Here is a 16930-nt window from a genome sequence, read left to right as displayed (position 1 = left end):
ATCACACTTATCTACAGTCTCAGACTACATCTAACATAAAAGCAACATGTAGTTAAAACAAGTGAACAACCTCCTTTCAAAGGAAAATGCAAAATGTACACTGTAACTCAGCAACAAATTTATGACCTGCACACCCAAAAGAGACTGCAATTTAGCTTCTTTAAAAAGGCTTGCTAAAAATAGGATACAGAGCATTTCTCATCTGGGTGTGTCACAGAGAAGGAAAAAAAAGATAAATCTTCAGAGCCACCATGTTCTCTGTTTGTCTGTCACCATATGAAAAATGCCCTGGAATCCTGAAGCCCTATAATCTGCCCTCCATCTTAAGCACTGAAGGCCTAAAATTGGAAAGTGAATTCCAAAAATGCCCTTATGGACACAAGTTCAAGCCAAGGTTTACATTGCTGCTGGTTTCATGTCCCAATTATGCTGTACTAGTGTCCAATTTCTTCTGCTAAATGTATGTAATCAAGGTCACTTATTCCCCAGGTGATCTCTCCAGCCTCCTAACTACATTATTCAGGCTCACCAAATGTTCAAAATATACTTCCCATTAAAGCCTTTATTAAAATGTTTGTGGGATTTATTTACAGCAACTATAGATTGCCTCTAGGAAAAGAGGGAACAGATGGCACAGCAGTAATCAGCGGCAGCCGAATGTAAACATTTCATCTCCCTAATAAAGCTATGCCAGGCCCAATTTTACCTACTGGGCTCAATCCAGTCAGAAAGCTACATATATCAAGCATGTGCTAAACTCACAATCAGTGGGACTTAAAGGGTGATGAAGTAATCGCTCTTATGGTACACATTATTTTACACATAACATACACACTCATTGTAGTATCTGCTGGAGGGGGTTGTTTGTTTTTTTGTTTGTTTGTTTGTTTGAGTATTGAAACCAATTATTTATTGAAGGATTTTCCAGGAAATTAAAAGTGCCCCCCTTCCCCCTAAAGATGGACAAAAACCAAACTTATTCTTCTTCTGTGACAAAGTGCTTTGGCTTTACCCTTCTCTCAGCTGCAGAAGGCCTCTGGACTCCCACTGGGTGCAGCACCACTGCTCCCTCCCCAGGAGATGGCAAACCGGATACCCCTTCATCCAACCAGCATGCTAGTTAATAACTGGAAAGAAGATGAGGCAGAAGCAACAAGTCACAGTGAAACACCGTTGCCTTGCAACCTGCATGGCAACAAGACTTGCAGTAGGTCTGAAGGCTGGAATCTAAGAGACAGAAGAAGAAGAAGAAGAGTTGGTTCTTATATGCCGCTTTTCCCAACCCGAAGGAGGCTCGAAGCGGCTTACAGTCGCCTTCCCTTTCCTCTCCCCACAACAGCCACCCTGTGGGGTGGGTGAGGCTGAGAGAGCCCTGATATTACTGCCCGGTCAGAACAGTTTTATCAGTGTCGTGGCGAGCCCAAGGTCACCCAGGTGGCTGCATGTGGGGGAGTGCAGAATCGAACCCAGCATGCCAGATTAGAAGTCCGCACTCCTAACCACTACACCAAACTGGCTCTTGACACAAGGCAAGGATTCTGCTTGTACAAACTGCCACCAAAACAAGAGAGGCATAGAAGCATCTTGGGCTGCAATGGGTCACTTAGACTGGCTGGACAGTTACACAACCATTTCAGGGGTGCAAGAGGATGTTGCTGTTGCTTTGCCCTTACCACTGCTGTGCTTGGCTCCTCCATCACCTCTGACTGATTTAAATATTCTTCATCCTGTCTCCTTGCTCTGTTTGCAGTTTCTTGAGCATCTGGGAGACCTAGCAGGCCCAAGTCTGATACAGCAAGGGTGGGTTGAAGGTCACTCAGGGCCGACCTGTCTCAGCAAAGAGAAATAGTTCTTCATCCGTTCTCCTGTGTTGCCATAACAATTTTCTTACCCTTTCTTTAAAGTTACCGCAGAAGTTGATCTCTTCTTTCTCTGTTAGGCAAAATAGGAGGTGACACAACCCTTTTGCCCAGATGGGAACACACCAATATCAGCAGCCTCTCCGATCCATATGTCCTTCCCCACCTTTATGCACACTTCTGAGCTCTAGACGGGAAAGCAGCTCTCATTCTTCCTGCACCTAAGATGCTAGTTTCCTCTTCCAGTATAAACAGTCTATTTTTCTCCATCAGGGAAACAGCAGAATAAAGGTTTCTCCATCTAAGCATGACAAACTGTGATTTTTGTACAAACCACAATGTTGTGACTGGTGTTACCCAACAAACTGCCATATTGTGACTGCTAGCTCCCTCATAAACTGTCTTCTACGGTGCTGTTTAGCACAAATTGGCACTTGACATTTCTCCATGGCCTTCTCCATTCAACCAGCCTATACATTATACCTCATGAGACTTTCCTACTGAACTCTTGTGAAAGAAAAATAAGACTGAAAGGGCTCACAGATGTGACTAGAATATCAATATTCGGAACATCTTTGAAAGCAAAAGGAATCATCCCAAGACACTACCTGGCTATATTCCGTTGTCCTACTCACTAAAAATCTAACAGGGCCTGGGGACATTCAGAGACATTCAGGCGCCCTCTCCGCCCTCCCCTCAAACTGGCCCCTTGGAGCTAAGGGAGAGGAAGAGGGAAGTGAGACTACTAGAGTGAGTATGGAGGAAGACTCGTGAGGAAGTGACAAGAACATCTTACCACATGCTTTTAAGGGCGTATGAGATGGCAGTTAGGGTGGCTAAACGTGAGTTTTATGTTGCCTCAGATGGCTCTCAGGAACTGAAGTGGATGAAACACAATAAAATCAGAGTCCAGTAGCACCTTTAAGACCAACAAAGATTTATTCAGAGTGTGAGCTTTCTAGTGCAAGCACTCTTCGTCAGACAAAGACTACACTTTGACAGAAGTGGATGAGTTGCTGGGGTCAGTGAGGGCGACCACCTGCCCCCTTGATCCCTGTCCGTCTTGCTTGCTCAAGATGAGGGACCAGTGGATAGGAGGCCCTCTGGGAGAGATTATCAACCTCTCCCTGTCTGCAGGGGAGTTCCCAGAAGTGCTGAAGGAGGCAATGATTCATCCCTTACTGAAAAATCCATTCTTGGACTCACAGGAACCAGCCAACTACTGCCTGGTTTTGCATCTTGTGTTATTATTAAGGATTATGTTCCGAATTTTGTCTTATCCTCTTTTATTTTTGTTTTGTTGTTTGGTATGTGATGGGCTTTTATCATGTTTTCAAGGGAGGTTATATTGTACCCTGCCACAAGAGTGGGCTAAAAAAATGTCTATATATGTTCCTCCGTTGCACTGTTCTGATGGTTGGTGTTCAGTATTTCTAGTTCTAGTAAAGTTGTTGGTTGTTGGAACTGAGTGTCCGTGTCCTACTGAACCCGTGGATTTAATATATAATATATATATTTATGTGTGTGTGTTCCAAGCAAATCTGCTTCAGGCCTGGGGTCTTTTTGGAGGAGAATAGTGGGCCAGCTATCCCATCTGTCCATTTTTCTCTTGATGAAACCAGAAACAACAATGAAGTCATCCATACATAACCCACATATAAACAAGCTATTTTAATACCAGAAAGTATTATATGTTCCTGATTATCCATACCAATGCACAGTTTAATGGGAACATGTGACAGTTTAAAATCTAAAGCACATATTGTATGCAGATATACATGCAAGAAGAGAAAACTGAATTTTGGGTTTGGGTTAAAGGCCTTGAAATAACACTCACTTGGCCAAAACTTAAATAACTGCTTTCCCACCAGGATTTTCATAACCACAGAACGATCTATCCGCTAAGTTAATTGACCTGGACAGCATATAAACAATGTACAGCACAGAAATATACTCACTCACCATTTTTGTTTGCAGAGATTGCTACAAGTTGACTTTGTGGGAGGATTTTGGCTTCACAGACCAGTCTTATGAATGTCCTTATATGAGGGCAAGTTTACATGATCAATATTTGTGATTGTACTTCTCTGATTCATTACCAGTATTAAGGTGCAGGCTATCTTTTACATCCTCTCCCATGGGTATTTTTCCTCTTTTAAATAGGCTTCTAAAATTTTGCAATGATGTATGGTGTGCATTAATTGTGACAAAGGGTAACAACTACAGTGCACTGGCTCATAGAGAAACCAGAGTATTAATCATTACAAATCACCAAGGAAACTGTCGTGTATCCTGCCATGCTGTTCTGCCAAGTCTGAAGCCATTCTCCAACTTGTGACTCTTCTGCCGGAGGATAGCTTCAGACTTGCTGAGCCCCTTTGGCCTTTTTCCTGCTATCTGAGGCTGGGCAAGAGGGATCCAAGAAAAGGGCTAACTCCCCTCACTCAGCAGCTGTCAAAGAGGACCATGCAGCCATCTTGTATCACATATTTCTGGTTCTTTCTGGTCCTGATGAGTCTGATATTTTTTCCCTCTGGAGCTGCCCTCCAGCTATGAAGGTCTGAGGAGCAAAGGGAAAAGTGGGGGCGTCACTATGACCGTTTATGCACTGGGAACTTCACTGCCCCAGCTCTCGTGCAGGAGCACAAATAGGAAACGGATGAGGTACACCAGGCCAAATGCTCCCCCGTGTGAGTGCAGGAAGAGATGGGGCAACCTGCCACGACTAAAACTCCAGCCTGCAGTCCAGCATGAAACCTCCAGTGCATAAACGGTCTATCTAATGCCAGTTATTCTCCTCCAGGAGAGAAAAGTTGGGCCTCATTCCTAACATATGTGGTCATTTGGAAATAGCCAGTTTGGAACTATATAAAGTGCAAGCGTGTGCTGCAAAATAGGGACCAACAGGAACGGGGGAGGGGCTTAAGCAAAACGATGGAAATAATTATACATGTGCAAGAATTAAGCTTGGGATTTTTTACTACTGTTCAGCTGAAAAGAATCCAGGAGGAGTTACAGGGGACAGGAAATTCCACTTGTTTACTAAGCAGAAACAAGGGCCCTTGTATATAGTACTTCATCATAATTGTAGCCCTTTCCAGTCATTATAGTCTTGGAACTGTGTCACAGACCACATGGGAGAATGAGTCCTCATCCGAGGAGCACAACCCATCCAAGCTTCACCTTGGCAGACCCTTCCTGCAAGGCTGGTGCCTCATAGCCTCTGAGCCAGCGTGAATACTGAGCCAGCAGGGCTTTTGAACTTGGGAGACTTCAGCATAAATCCACCAGTGACCTAACCCACCAAGGTCTCTTGAAGCACCCCAGAAGCAGAGGAAGAGCTGCTTCTTAAGCCTTAGTACAATTTTTCAAGATACACATTTAATCTGATGTAGCATGTTCATTCCCTATGTGCCATCACAATACCAGGTCTATAATTACTGGAAAGGCCTACACTGCGAAAAAGAACTGTCTTTTTGTACCCTGCTTTTAATTACTCAAAGGATTCGCAGAGTGGCTTGCAATCACCTTCCTTTCCTTGCCCAACAACAGGCACCCTGTCAGGTAGGTGGGGCTCAGAGAGCTCTAAGAGAACTGTGACTAGCTCAAGGTCACCCAGCTGGCTGCATGCAAAGGAGTGAGGAATCAAACATGCCGCTCCAGATTAGAATACGCTACTCTTTAATCACTATACCAAGCTGGCACTGCACCAAGCTTTGGAGTCTTCCACAATCGCCTACCCTTGGTCTCCCCACAACAGAGACCATGAAGCAGGTGAGGCTGAGAGAGCTCTGAGAGAACTGTTGACTGACTCAAGGTTCTACAGATTAGAGGCAGCCACTCTTAACCACTACACTAAGCTGGCTCTCACTGAAGCACAGATTGTACAGACCGTAACCTATGTTGGACTTCACCCTTAGTGCTGAACAATGTTCAGGAAAAATAATGTGGAGTGTGAAAAAGTGCTGGAAAGATATTCCAAAATTATTTCTTCTTAATTATCTTTCCATTAACCAAGAAAGGAAGAAAAAAATTAAAACAGAATGATTTTTATATTTAGACCAACCTAAACATTTTCCTGGTGGGGGTATGTATGTATTAAGAATTTCATTCTTATTTTTCTTTATCCCCTCTCAAGAGACTGGGGCAGGGAACCATGTAAATAAATTAAAAAGTCACGTTTCCAAAATTACATTTATAAAATTACAATAATGACATCACTTCTGAAGACTGCTGGAATACTCAACAGGGACAGAAATAACTAAACATCAATGTGAAAAGCACTAATGTTACCAGATCAAACAAGGACTTTGCTAAATATATATAAACTAGAAGCACCCAGTCTGTTGCACCCTGGGAAACAATGGGCGCTAGGATGCAGGCCTGCATTGTGGCCTTCCTTGGGGCTGGCTACATGGCAAAAACTCCTGCTCACCCCTGGATTCTTGAGGCCCCGCCTCCAAACCTCAAGGAACATTCTTGACCAAGGGGTCAACAACTTCCAGCTGCAGCCTGGAAATCTCCTGGAATTGGACTATAGAGATCAGCACCCCAGGGGGAAATGGCTGGTTTGGAGGGGGGACTCTGCAATGACAACTCATCTCCAGGCTCCTGGAGATGAAAGGGAGGGGGTAACTCTGTGGCACTGTGCCCCAGAGAGGTTGCAGGATGCCAATCTCCACTTGGGAACTGGGGATTTGCTGGAATTTCAGGTCATTTCCGGGAGAAAAGGACTACATGGGAGGGAGGACCCTCTGGCTTTGGACCCCTGGAGGTGCAAGGATGCCAAGGTCCAGGTGGGAAACAAAGAGAAATGCTATGTGGCAGTAACTGCTAATAACACTAAACATCCAATAATGCATGAACTTGTCAGTTTCTTTCCTTCAATAAAAATATTTAATTGATAGCTAAAGTCCCCATGGTTTCATGGTGCTTCTTTTCCCCATCTAAAGTTTCATTGGCAGTGTGCAATTTGAACTGATTGGCCCTCATTGGCAAAGTGCTGTCTCTCTATTAGCAGCACACCCCCGGGAGGGCCAATCAGGTAGGGAGTAAGTTGTCTTGATGTTTAAAGATTTAACAGTGAAGTGCAAGATACAGTGCATATTTTAGTTTCAAAAATCACTGTAATCCCAATAGGAAAAAAGGAGCAAGATAAGAAACAGTGGCTTCGATCTAATTGAGTGATTCCAAGATGGAATGATTTCCACCCGCAAAGATATTCTTTCTTGCCTCTCTGATCCTGCTACAACTCAAAATATCCCACAAATGCTGTTCTTTGTGGGACAGGGGACCCAGTAACAGCATTTCATGTGGTAACTTCAGCTGCAGCATGCCTGGGAAGACAAAAATTTATGCTCCGCGGGCAGAAATAGTTATCTCCAGAAATATGCTCCATTGATTCCAAGCCTGTGTCCTTTAGTTATCTCACATTATATTATAGTACTCGATAAATTTAATAAGTTTTATGTTTGTTTCATTTCTTCAGCAGACAGAGCCTAAAGCAGCATTTTATTCTAGGCTCTCCTTTTCATGGTTCCCCAGTAATTATCAAGGCAAGCAATGATTTGATCATAGAGGCCATTTCCACACAAGGAAAATGTTCCTGGACAGCCTTTTAATGTTGGCAGCTTTTAGAGGCCTGCATCCTGAGGCTATTCAGTAGCTGGGTTGCGATTTGGCCATTTTTAACTCGCGATTTCAGGAATCAGCAAAACTGGATTTACCACCCTAAATCACATGCCCCATCAGTGAGTAACCAGAGAGTAACCAGGGATAAGACCGTATGGAGGGGGGAAACGCACAATAGTCTCAGCAGCTTTGTTCCGACCTCGTACACACCTTCCCCTCTCCATTTCCTGCCCCGAGTATTTTTTTTAATGGCTTGGTCCGTGTTGCCGCGTGACCGCAAACCGATATTGTCAAAGGTAAAATAAAATCTTCTGCAAAGTGTCCATGGTATTTTTAGGATCAGGCAGGCAAAACACAGCCCCTTTTCTGTTTTCTGGAGGTGGGGAATGAGCTGTGAAAGGGTGGGGGACAGGTGATCTGGCAGCCTTCTCCTGATCATACATGTGTCTGAGCACTCCGTTTTAAAGCCAACCATTAGCACAAAATGTCTTTTTGGACTCCAGGGACCTTGTTCAGTGCCTCAGAAATCCACTCAGACAGAAACAAACTGCAAAAGAACACAAATTCCAAAAAGAAGGGAAAGGCTGTATCGTTCTGGCGTTTCCACCATAGCAAAAGGGCAGTGTTGATTTCTATTAAAAATGCATCTGTGTTGTGGCATTACCATATAGAAATGTGGAAGTGCCTTTAAAAAAATAATTGTGGGGTTGGGTGGGGGAGAAAGTTTCAGTCCACGAGATAACTGCAAACATACCATCCTGCATTTGCAAGCAAGAAGCCACTCGCGTCACATTTGGAAATGGTCAGCATTTTCGGGGCCTTCAAAATCAAATACCACACTGTATCAGCTCTTAAAAGCTACAGATGGGTTAAACTTGCCCATTTATAACCAACACAGGCCTGTGCAACTTCATGAAGGGAGCCAAATGCAGCCCAAATTCCCAATAAAGCTCCTGATGTAACTATCTATATCAGACTGCAAGAGTTAGAGGGCTCTACAACACCCAGCAGGCCATTCCAAATGTCTGGTGGAAGATAACAAGCTGTGTTCTAGGTTGCATGTACCCTTCCTCAATTTTTGAAATTCCAGGTTGGCAACAAAAACAGAGCATTAACAGGCCTCTGATGGGCTGTCATTCATAACTGGTGAACTGCACTGATCTTTGCAGGTCACAATCCATGGAGGCCTCATTCAATATTCCCCAAATGTGTATGAAATATAATTTAAAACCACTCAACTAGTATAACGCTTTTTTGCCCACATTTTATATTTCCCACCTTCCTCCCAGTATTGGATTTTTTTTACTTCCCAGACAGATTGTGCAATGTGTTCTTGACCTCAAGTGATCCTGATCATTCCCAGAGATACTAAGTTCTTTCATGACTCCGTATCAAGAGCTAACATGAATCACCACTTCCTCTGTTTATGGCAAAAAGAATATTAACTCAAGCCTTGCAGTAGCATTTAGCACCTACAAGTTTTGTTTCCACATTACAGAGTTATTGCTAACTCTAACTGCACATTGGTCACTGTGACAAAGTTGTCTATACACACTCCAACCTCTAAACAAATGAAAACATCTGTAGTTTTAAGCATGCATCTCTGAGTGAAATGCTGAATGAATGGACATTTTACATCTAGGACACGATAATTTAAATGTCAACTTCAAAATATGCACTATCCTGGGCCTTAACATTACAATTTGCTCCCAAAATTTTAAAACCTCAGGGTTGATAAGTACTTGATAAGTATGGAAAAATCTTGTTTTCAGGTACGAAGTGCTAATGTTGACCTTTAAAATCCTAAATTTATTTGTTTTTTTATTTTATATACCACCTGAAGGCTCAGGTGATTTACACAAAACGAGAATACAGTAAACTCATTTTATAATAATCTGGTAACAACAGTAACAACAACAACAATATAATAATAACAAACATTGTAGAATGGTAGAATACTAAAAAGACTGATTAACTCATACTGAGGCCCAGTGGTTTGGGCAGATCTGTAATGATTTTTGTCGGAGGGAGATTTGAGGACCAGTGGGAGCAGTGGTTCAGATCGACCTCAACCAAATGCCTGGTGGAGGAGCTCCCTTTTGCTGTGAGGCCTGGGACCAGGATATTTGCAGAACTGCAGTATGTCTATCAATTGAAATAGTCATAACAGACCCCTGCTGTCTTCAGATAGCTAGAATCTTCAGTAGGACACAGAAAGTTCAGAGAGTGAGCATGCAGTACAACTGGCTTGAGGCCAAATCAGAAACTGGCTGGATCTATAAACTGAGGACAGGCCTGCATGGAAACCAGTTTTGATTAGCTTCTTTTCAAGGTGATCATACTTCTGCCGTATTAGAAACTGAATAGCAAAACTGTTACTTGAATGGTTACTCCTCTTTGAACAATCAGGACAAAGAATTTACAGTATTATTCTAAGCAGAGTTACACCTTACTAAACTTATTCACTTAAGGGTATAATTCTGTTTATGAGTACACCGATAATGTGACATCAAAATAACATTTAGATCTTTTACGCACCAGTGACACCACGCAGCGGTGCCATTGGTGTTTGCAATGGGACACTTTGTCCCACCACTTCCCATATCCTCATGGGGGACTGTTTTGGCCGGCACACCACGTCCACCCCAGACTTCTGCCTCCGGATGAGGGAGCCAGGGCGACAAGGTTCCACCGCGTTCTATAGCAGCACAGGGTGTTAATTTCCATGTTAAGAAATAAAAATGAAAGAATCACCTTGCTGGCTCCATGGTGCCATAGAGCTGACTAGGACATTATTGTCCCCTTCTGGGACTCTGTAATAAGAGGAGGAGCCGGGCAACCTGACTCTTCCCTGCCAGATGAGCCTGGCCCAGCATAGGCCCCAATGGCGCCTGCAGCAAGGGAGGCAATGCCAATATATCTTGCTGTGGGGCAAACGAGGACCTGAGTTGGACCAGTCCCAAGCTGGGCCCAGGCCATTGCTGATGTCATCTGGAAGCAGGGATCAGCACCACAGCCAGAGGAGCACCCGCTTAAGCCTAATTCCCTGTGAGGAAAAGGTCACTGGGCAGGTTATGGAAAGTACAGGAGATACGTTTTTAAGTGTACCGTTTTCAGCTGTAGCTTTGGCAAATATACTCCACATTTCATTGAACAATATTTGAATATAACTAACATGTATATTTTTTGTACTTTGTGAGTTTGAGTTGACTGTTCTGAAAAGTGCTGCAGTTAGGGCCTTTCTAGGTGTATATTTAAATTGTAGATTATATAGCTGCAACTCAGAAAGTCCACTAATCCTCCCTGTGCAATTATCACTAGTGACATGGGACCAATTTCTGCTATTTCTTGCTTCCCATATATATATTTTGTAGCAATATACAAAGTTTACAATTTGAGTACAGCAATATTTTGTATTTGTGAGTGCCCTTGAGATATATGACTGGTCTCCTATCATCATCACACTGTAAGAAAGTGACTCCAATTCCTTCTTCTGAAGGATCTGTAAATACTTTGACTTGCAAATGTTAGCACAGTATTCTCAGTGTGGAATCTTCTTTAATAATGGCTTGATTCTTAAATTCAGCACTATGGCTTGTATTTCCTAGACTCACTGAGTATCCTTACACAATGGTAGTCTTATATTATAGATTCTAGTTGTCAGATTTAGTACAGATCCTCCAGCAAAGATAACAAGCCCAGGTCCAATAATTTTTTATCATGACTGTAAGCCACCAGGAGCCGGCCTGGCCTGGCCGAGAGTGGTGGCCAATAATAAATAAATAGACAGACAGACAGACAGACAGACAGATAAACAGACAGACAATCAAACAAATAAACAAGTAGTTTATACTAAGAGACACCCATGGGGTTTTCCAGTTAGACTAGCTCAATTTTAAATGTAGATTTTAACATTTTAAATCAGTGTTACATTTCATTACATTGTATTCCATGTCCTGAGCCCTTTTGGAGAATGGTGAGGTAAAAATCAAATAAACAAAGAACAGCTGGCCCAAGATTACTCAGTGAATTTGTACAGTAGAAGCGGGACGTGAACCTAGGCCTTCCCAAGCCTGGCCAGTCACTCCAACCACAATGCAAACCTGGTTTTCTAGGCGTGCTTTCTTTTAAATCAAGGCTTGGATCCCGTAAAAAAAATAAAATTTAATCAAGGCTTGGATCCTACAGAAAATTTCCACTGACAGATGGAATTTCCATCGGTGGAGAAGACCTTGGAGCCAGCTTAGTGCAGTGTTGTGATTATTTCATCATCTTTATCTAATTGCCAAACCTTCACAGGAGATACTACAAAGCATAGTTACACAAGTTATAGATGAGTCTCACCAACTTCATGATCCAGTCCAAGGTTCCAGCCTTCTAAGCTACTGACTTCAATAAGACTTAGAAGGATGTACCTCTGTTTAGGGTTGCACTGTTAATATGTCAAGTGCTTTGGAAAGCCAGTGCTTAAATGAAATCAACTCAGCATTTCACAACGGAGCCAACAGTGGTGCCCTAGGATGGTCTGAGGATTCAGAAAGAGCCAGAGAAGGAACTACAGCCACTTCTCCCTGGATACTGTAGTTGCAAACAGAAAAGAGCTAGTGTCCATCTGGAAGACACAAAACACCTGCTGCACAGGAGTCCTTGAAATGGTCATTCACAAACTTGAGGCCTGTGTAGTGAGTGCATGAATCCTTAGTACATCAGAGTTCTGCATTTCACTTTATGGCTCATTTACTTCTGGTCAACATCAGCTTGAACCGTCATTATTAAAAGTATCTGTAAAGCTAGACTTAAAATAGATATGACTCCGCATTTCAACTTAATCTCATTTCTTATGATCCTGCAACTTCTGAAATAATTACATTCACACCAAGCACATCTAGCAAAACGAGCTTTCGAGTTAAGAACTTAAAATACAAAATTTGATTTGCATCTTGCTTCTCGCTGGAATATTGTTTTTATCTTCTGTTTCCCAGTTGTCAGTTTCCATATGGAACATGATGAGTCGCCAAGCCTGTCATATAAAACAGGCTTCTCCCAGGCTACTGTTCACACACCCCAGCAGAAGAACATTTGATCTCAACAACCAGTTGTGCATGATTCAGTAGTCCAGGGTGTCCATGGGCCCCCAGGGTCTGCCAACACATTTCCTGGTGTTTTAGAAAGTGGGTAGGGCTCGTCTCCAGCAGAGCTTCTGATTGGCCACTGGAGAACGGGCTGGCTCTGCAAATTAAACTAACCTTGCTCCAGTGGCAGCTATCAGAGTTAGTTTTATTCTTTCTCACTGTTCTTTCTCCAATGTGTTTTTAAAAATTACACCTCTTGTCCCCTGCACTGGGACTTCCCTTCAGTGTGGCTCTACTTCTCAGGGCAGCAAGTTTGTGGTTGTGCCCACTGCGCTGTATCCAAATTCCAAATGTACCCACAGGCTCAAAAATGTTGGGGACCTTTGCACTAGTCACAATATTGGTCTAGCGTGGGTCAGAGCCATTTTGTGTGCATATCTTTAAACCTCCCCCGCTCCAGAGGAGTGGGAGGAATAAAGGAGTAAGGGCAAGTGGGGAGGAGTTAGGGTGGGCACTGTCTGGGATAAAAACTCGGAGGGCCCAATCAGGAGCCACAAAGTGGTTTCTGATTTGGCCCTCCGAGTGTCACTCGAGGGCCAAGCAGCCAATGGGGAGCTGCGCAAAGCACGGCTCCCCATTGGCTGGTTGGCCCAGCCTTGCCTGGGCCGGCCGGGAATTCGCCGCTCATTTTGGCCACAGCGGGCTTAATATCTAGTATACTATACATAAAAGCCAAACACTGTCTTCCAAACTAAAAGACATCTGTTCCACTTAATATTTCAGGTAAGGCCTTGGAAGAGGAGTGTGTCTCATCGCTTAAATGCCTTAACATCCACTCAGGGTGGCTATCCTGCCCCTGAGTGCCTCCTCCTCCAACCAGCTTGCCTGTCTGTCCAGCAGCCAATCACCTTCTGTTCCCCACTCCTGACCACCCCCTCCTCCTTCCACTTCCCTCCAAGGCTCGGAGGGTGCAGATCCCTGCTGTGTGAGAGCTGCCCTTGTCGGTGAGTTCCTTAACAGCTGCCTGCAGCCTTTCCAAGTCCTGGGGGGAGGGGGAGGTTGTCCGCAGAGTTCTTGCAACCCCCCTCCCAATCTAGCGCTGGTTGTATTCCTGAATACAACAGGTTTGGCCCCTAGTATATATACAACACTTTTAAAATGATGTAATACCAAGGCCATAACTTTACCGATATCACAATAAAAACACAACATGAAACTTTAGCATGTATCACAAAAATGTGGATCAATATTATTCCTTGCAGTTTAAAGCATAAATAATACGTGAAAAAATATATAGGCATTTTAATACTCTTCTTTCATGACACACACACACACATTTTCATGTAACTCAAAAGATATTATCTAACCACAAGATGTTAAACCAAATATCTCATATACTCCACCAGTGAAAGTAGATGCAAACATCACTGGAAGAGAGGCTGTAAAGTTCAAGTGCAGAGGTCATCCTTAAAGGATTTCAACATGGCTGCCATTGGAAAGGTCTATGGGTGAAATCCAGGTCCTCCTAGGAACCCAAGATGCTGAGCAAGATGTCGCTAGGGAATAGATGCAAGCTGCATACTTGTTTCAGTTACACATCTTGTGCATTTTCTCCTGCTTGTGAGCAGAAACCCTAAATAGAGTGAGGAGGCGGAAGGGAAATCTTTTATCTTACAATCCAAGGCGGCACATGGTAGCACTGAATTTAAGACGCTGGACAATACAGCATTATAATGGAATTATATGATGTGCACATACATACATATAGTGTTGAGAAAAACTAGCCCAGGAAATTATCTTAAGAAAGCTAATAGATAGGAGCTGCTTCCTCACAGAGACAATTCACAGTGACAGGGAAGTGTCCACACAGCAGTCACCCCAAAAGACACTGGCCAGGTGTCCGGAGGCCATGACAGGATGGTTCTGACAGAGTTGCCTGAAACTAAACTCTGCTGCTGATGAGGACTCAGGCCCTGATGGAGTCGCCGAGATCCCACAGGGCCTGTATAATGGTGCTCTTTCACCAAACTTATGGTTGAGGCCAAAGCAATTAAATCATCACTACAATGGGCCTCCCTTCCTTCTCTCTTCCTCTAGATCATCCTTCCTCCCCACCCCCCATTATAGCCCCTCCCCCATACTCACACACTACCATCAATATGGCTGGGAAAAGGGAAAGCAAATAAAAAAATCACCAGCAAAACAGTGGTGACTGAACAAAATGACAATATGGTGGAAGGTTGAACATGGTTAGTATGATAAATTTGAATAATGTATCTTTGTATTTATTGAATGTTGGTTTTAAATGTTGTGAACCACCCTGAGCCTGCTAGCAGGGAGGATGCATTCAATAAACTGAATAATGATGATGATAATAATAATAACAATTTTTAAAATTAAGATCTGCTAGATAGATCACTATAGTGTTAGAACATTATAACAATCTTCTACAACAATGTATTGATTCCCAGTTCTAATACTATAGTGATCTATCTAGCAGATCTTAATTTTAAAAATTATTATTATTATTATCATCATCATTATTCAGTTTATATACATACTAGTTTCAAAGCCCCTTTATAAAAAGGGGCTTTGAAAGGGGAGAAGGGGGAAGGGTAAGGGACACAGTCCCACCCACCCCCTGTCCTAGAGCCTCCCCCCGAAAAGCGGCGCCGCAGTCCTCTTTCCGAAGGCGAGTGAGAACGCGAGGTATACTCACCGGCTTCGCACTGTTCCTGGCCGTTAAAGGCGCGGGCGTGGCCGAGGAGGCTGGGCACCATGGAGTAGACACGGGCCAGAGAGGCGCCTGCTGGCCAGCCCCCTCGCCGAGGCTTCTCAGCGGCTGTTGGCTGGCTCGGGGGACGTAGCTGCTGCTGCTGCTGGGGCTGGTGGGTCCGGCTGCGGGAAGGCAGCTCAGACTCCGTCGCTGAGGTCCGCTCGTCGCGCCGTGGGTGGAGGCGAAGGTCCGTGGGCGAGGAGACGCGGGCCCGGAGAGGCGGTGGCTGGGCAGCCCCTTCCCCGACGCCTCTCTGCTGGTTTTCTATGGGGGACGCTGCTGCTGCTGGGGCTCGGGGATCCAGCCGCGGGAAGGGCGCGAGGCACTTCCTGTTTCGTTGTTCTCCGTCGGGCGGCGGGGCCTTCGTCGGGCGGGGTTTGTTTTCGGCGGCTCTGTGAGGCAGCGTGGGCGAGGAGACGCGGCCCCGGAGAGGCGCCTGCTGGGCAGCCCCTTGCCCTACGCTTGGTTTTCTTCGGCCTTGGGGGACGCGGCTGGTGCTGGGGCTCGGGGATCCGTTGGGCGGCGTTTTTTGAGAGTGTCTGTCGGGCGGCGGCTCTGTGAGGCGGCGGCCCCTGGGCAGCGAGCCCCCGACAGCCGCGCTCCGCGCGACTGCTGGGGCGCCTCTCGCCGCGTCAGGCCGCCGGGCAGGGAGCCCCTGGCAGCCGCGCGGAGCGCGGCTGCCGGGGGCTCCCTGCCCGGCGGCCTGACACATCGTGAGGTCAGCGGCAAAGGAGCAACTGCGAGCCGCGCTGCGCGCGGCTCGCAGTTCCTGGGGCTGGGATTCGGAGGGACCAATTGGCAGGCGCTGCGCGCCTGCCAATTGGTCCCTCCGATTGTCTGTCCAGAGGAAGGGTCCAACCCGGACCCTTCCTCATCACGGACACATCCCGCCCTAGAACCCCTTACCGTTTTATTTAGTCCGTGGCGCCTGTGGCGCCACGGGCGGTGTTAAGATAATGGCAGAGCTATTAGGGGATATGTGCATCCTCTGTCTTCTACCTTATAACTCCACCATGGAAAGGGCTAGAGAGCAACTTTTTAACAGATTCCTTTGCTTGAGGAATAAGGGGATCACTGGCTTTTGTTAAGAAGCCGGGGGGGGGGCTTCCAGTGTATGTAAGATAAATCAGCAACTTTGGGGGCTAGTGTAAGGGATATGCTTCTGATGTAGGCGTGACCTGTGAAAATGCACACTTCCCACATACAAAGACACTGTGACTGTGATGTTTCAAAAACAATAGTACCAAATCACAGAAAAACACAGAAGCCAGACAAGTGGAGGATGGCATCATGTAGCTGCTCCCCAAAACAGCATCGCTGTAAAGAAACCACAGCAGAGAAAACCCTCCTTGTAGACACAGCCCTGAATGAGCTGTAAAGACAATCACACACTTCCGTTTATTACTAAACCTGTGACTCAGGTTCCAACAGAAGCAACATTTCATGAATGAATGAAATGCCCCTCACCTACAATTAGAATACCATGACTACATGGGTGAACATTTAGTACTATTAATGAATGGTTTTTATAATAATTTTAATGCCATCATCTTTAATTATTTTGCAAGATGAATCTGAGCAATTCGAAACTT

The 16930-nt window shown here is 44.8% G+C and overlaps 1 protein-coding gene across 3 annotated transcripts in view; it reads right to left on the bottom strand.

The window, feature by feature from the left end:
* Positions 1-16930, bottom strand: part of RASA3 (RAS p21 protein activator 3) — a 176699-nt gene that overhangs the window by 138907 nt on the left and 20862 nt on the right. The window contains exon 1 of one of the 3 annotated variants that reach the window (XM_077343667.1): positions 1013-1031. The exons of the other annotated variants lie outside the window; for them this stretch is intronic. The gene's annotated coding sequence lies outside the window, so the exon portion shown is untranslated. Of the gene's footprint in view, positions 1-1012; positions 1032-16930 lie in introns of those variants that run through there. 3 annotated transcript variants of the gene reach the window in all.

Source organism: Paroedura picta, chromosome 6, assembly GCF_049243985.1.
Source record: "Paroedura picta isolate Pp20150507F chromosome 6, Ppicta_v3.0, whole genome shotgun sequence".
Classification (NCBI taxonomy): Eukaryota; Metazoa; Chordata; class Lepidosauria; order Squamata; family Gekkonidae; genus Paroedura; species Paroedura picta.
Note: the sequence above shows the minus strand (reverse complement) of the source record. Positions and strands in the feature narration are given on the sequence as shown.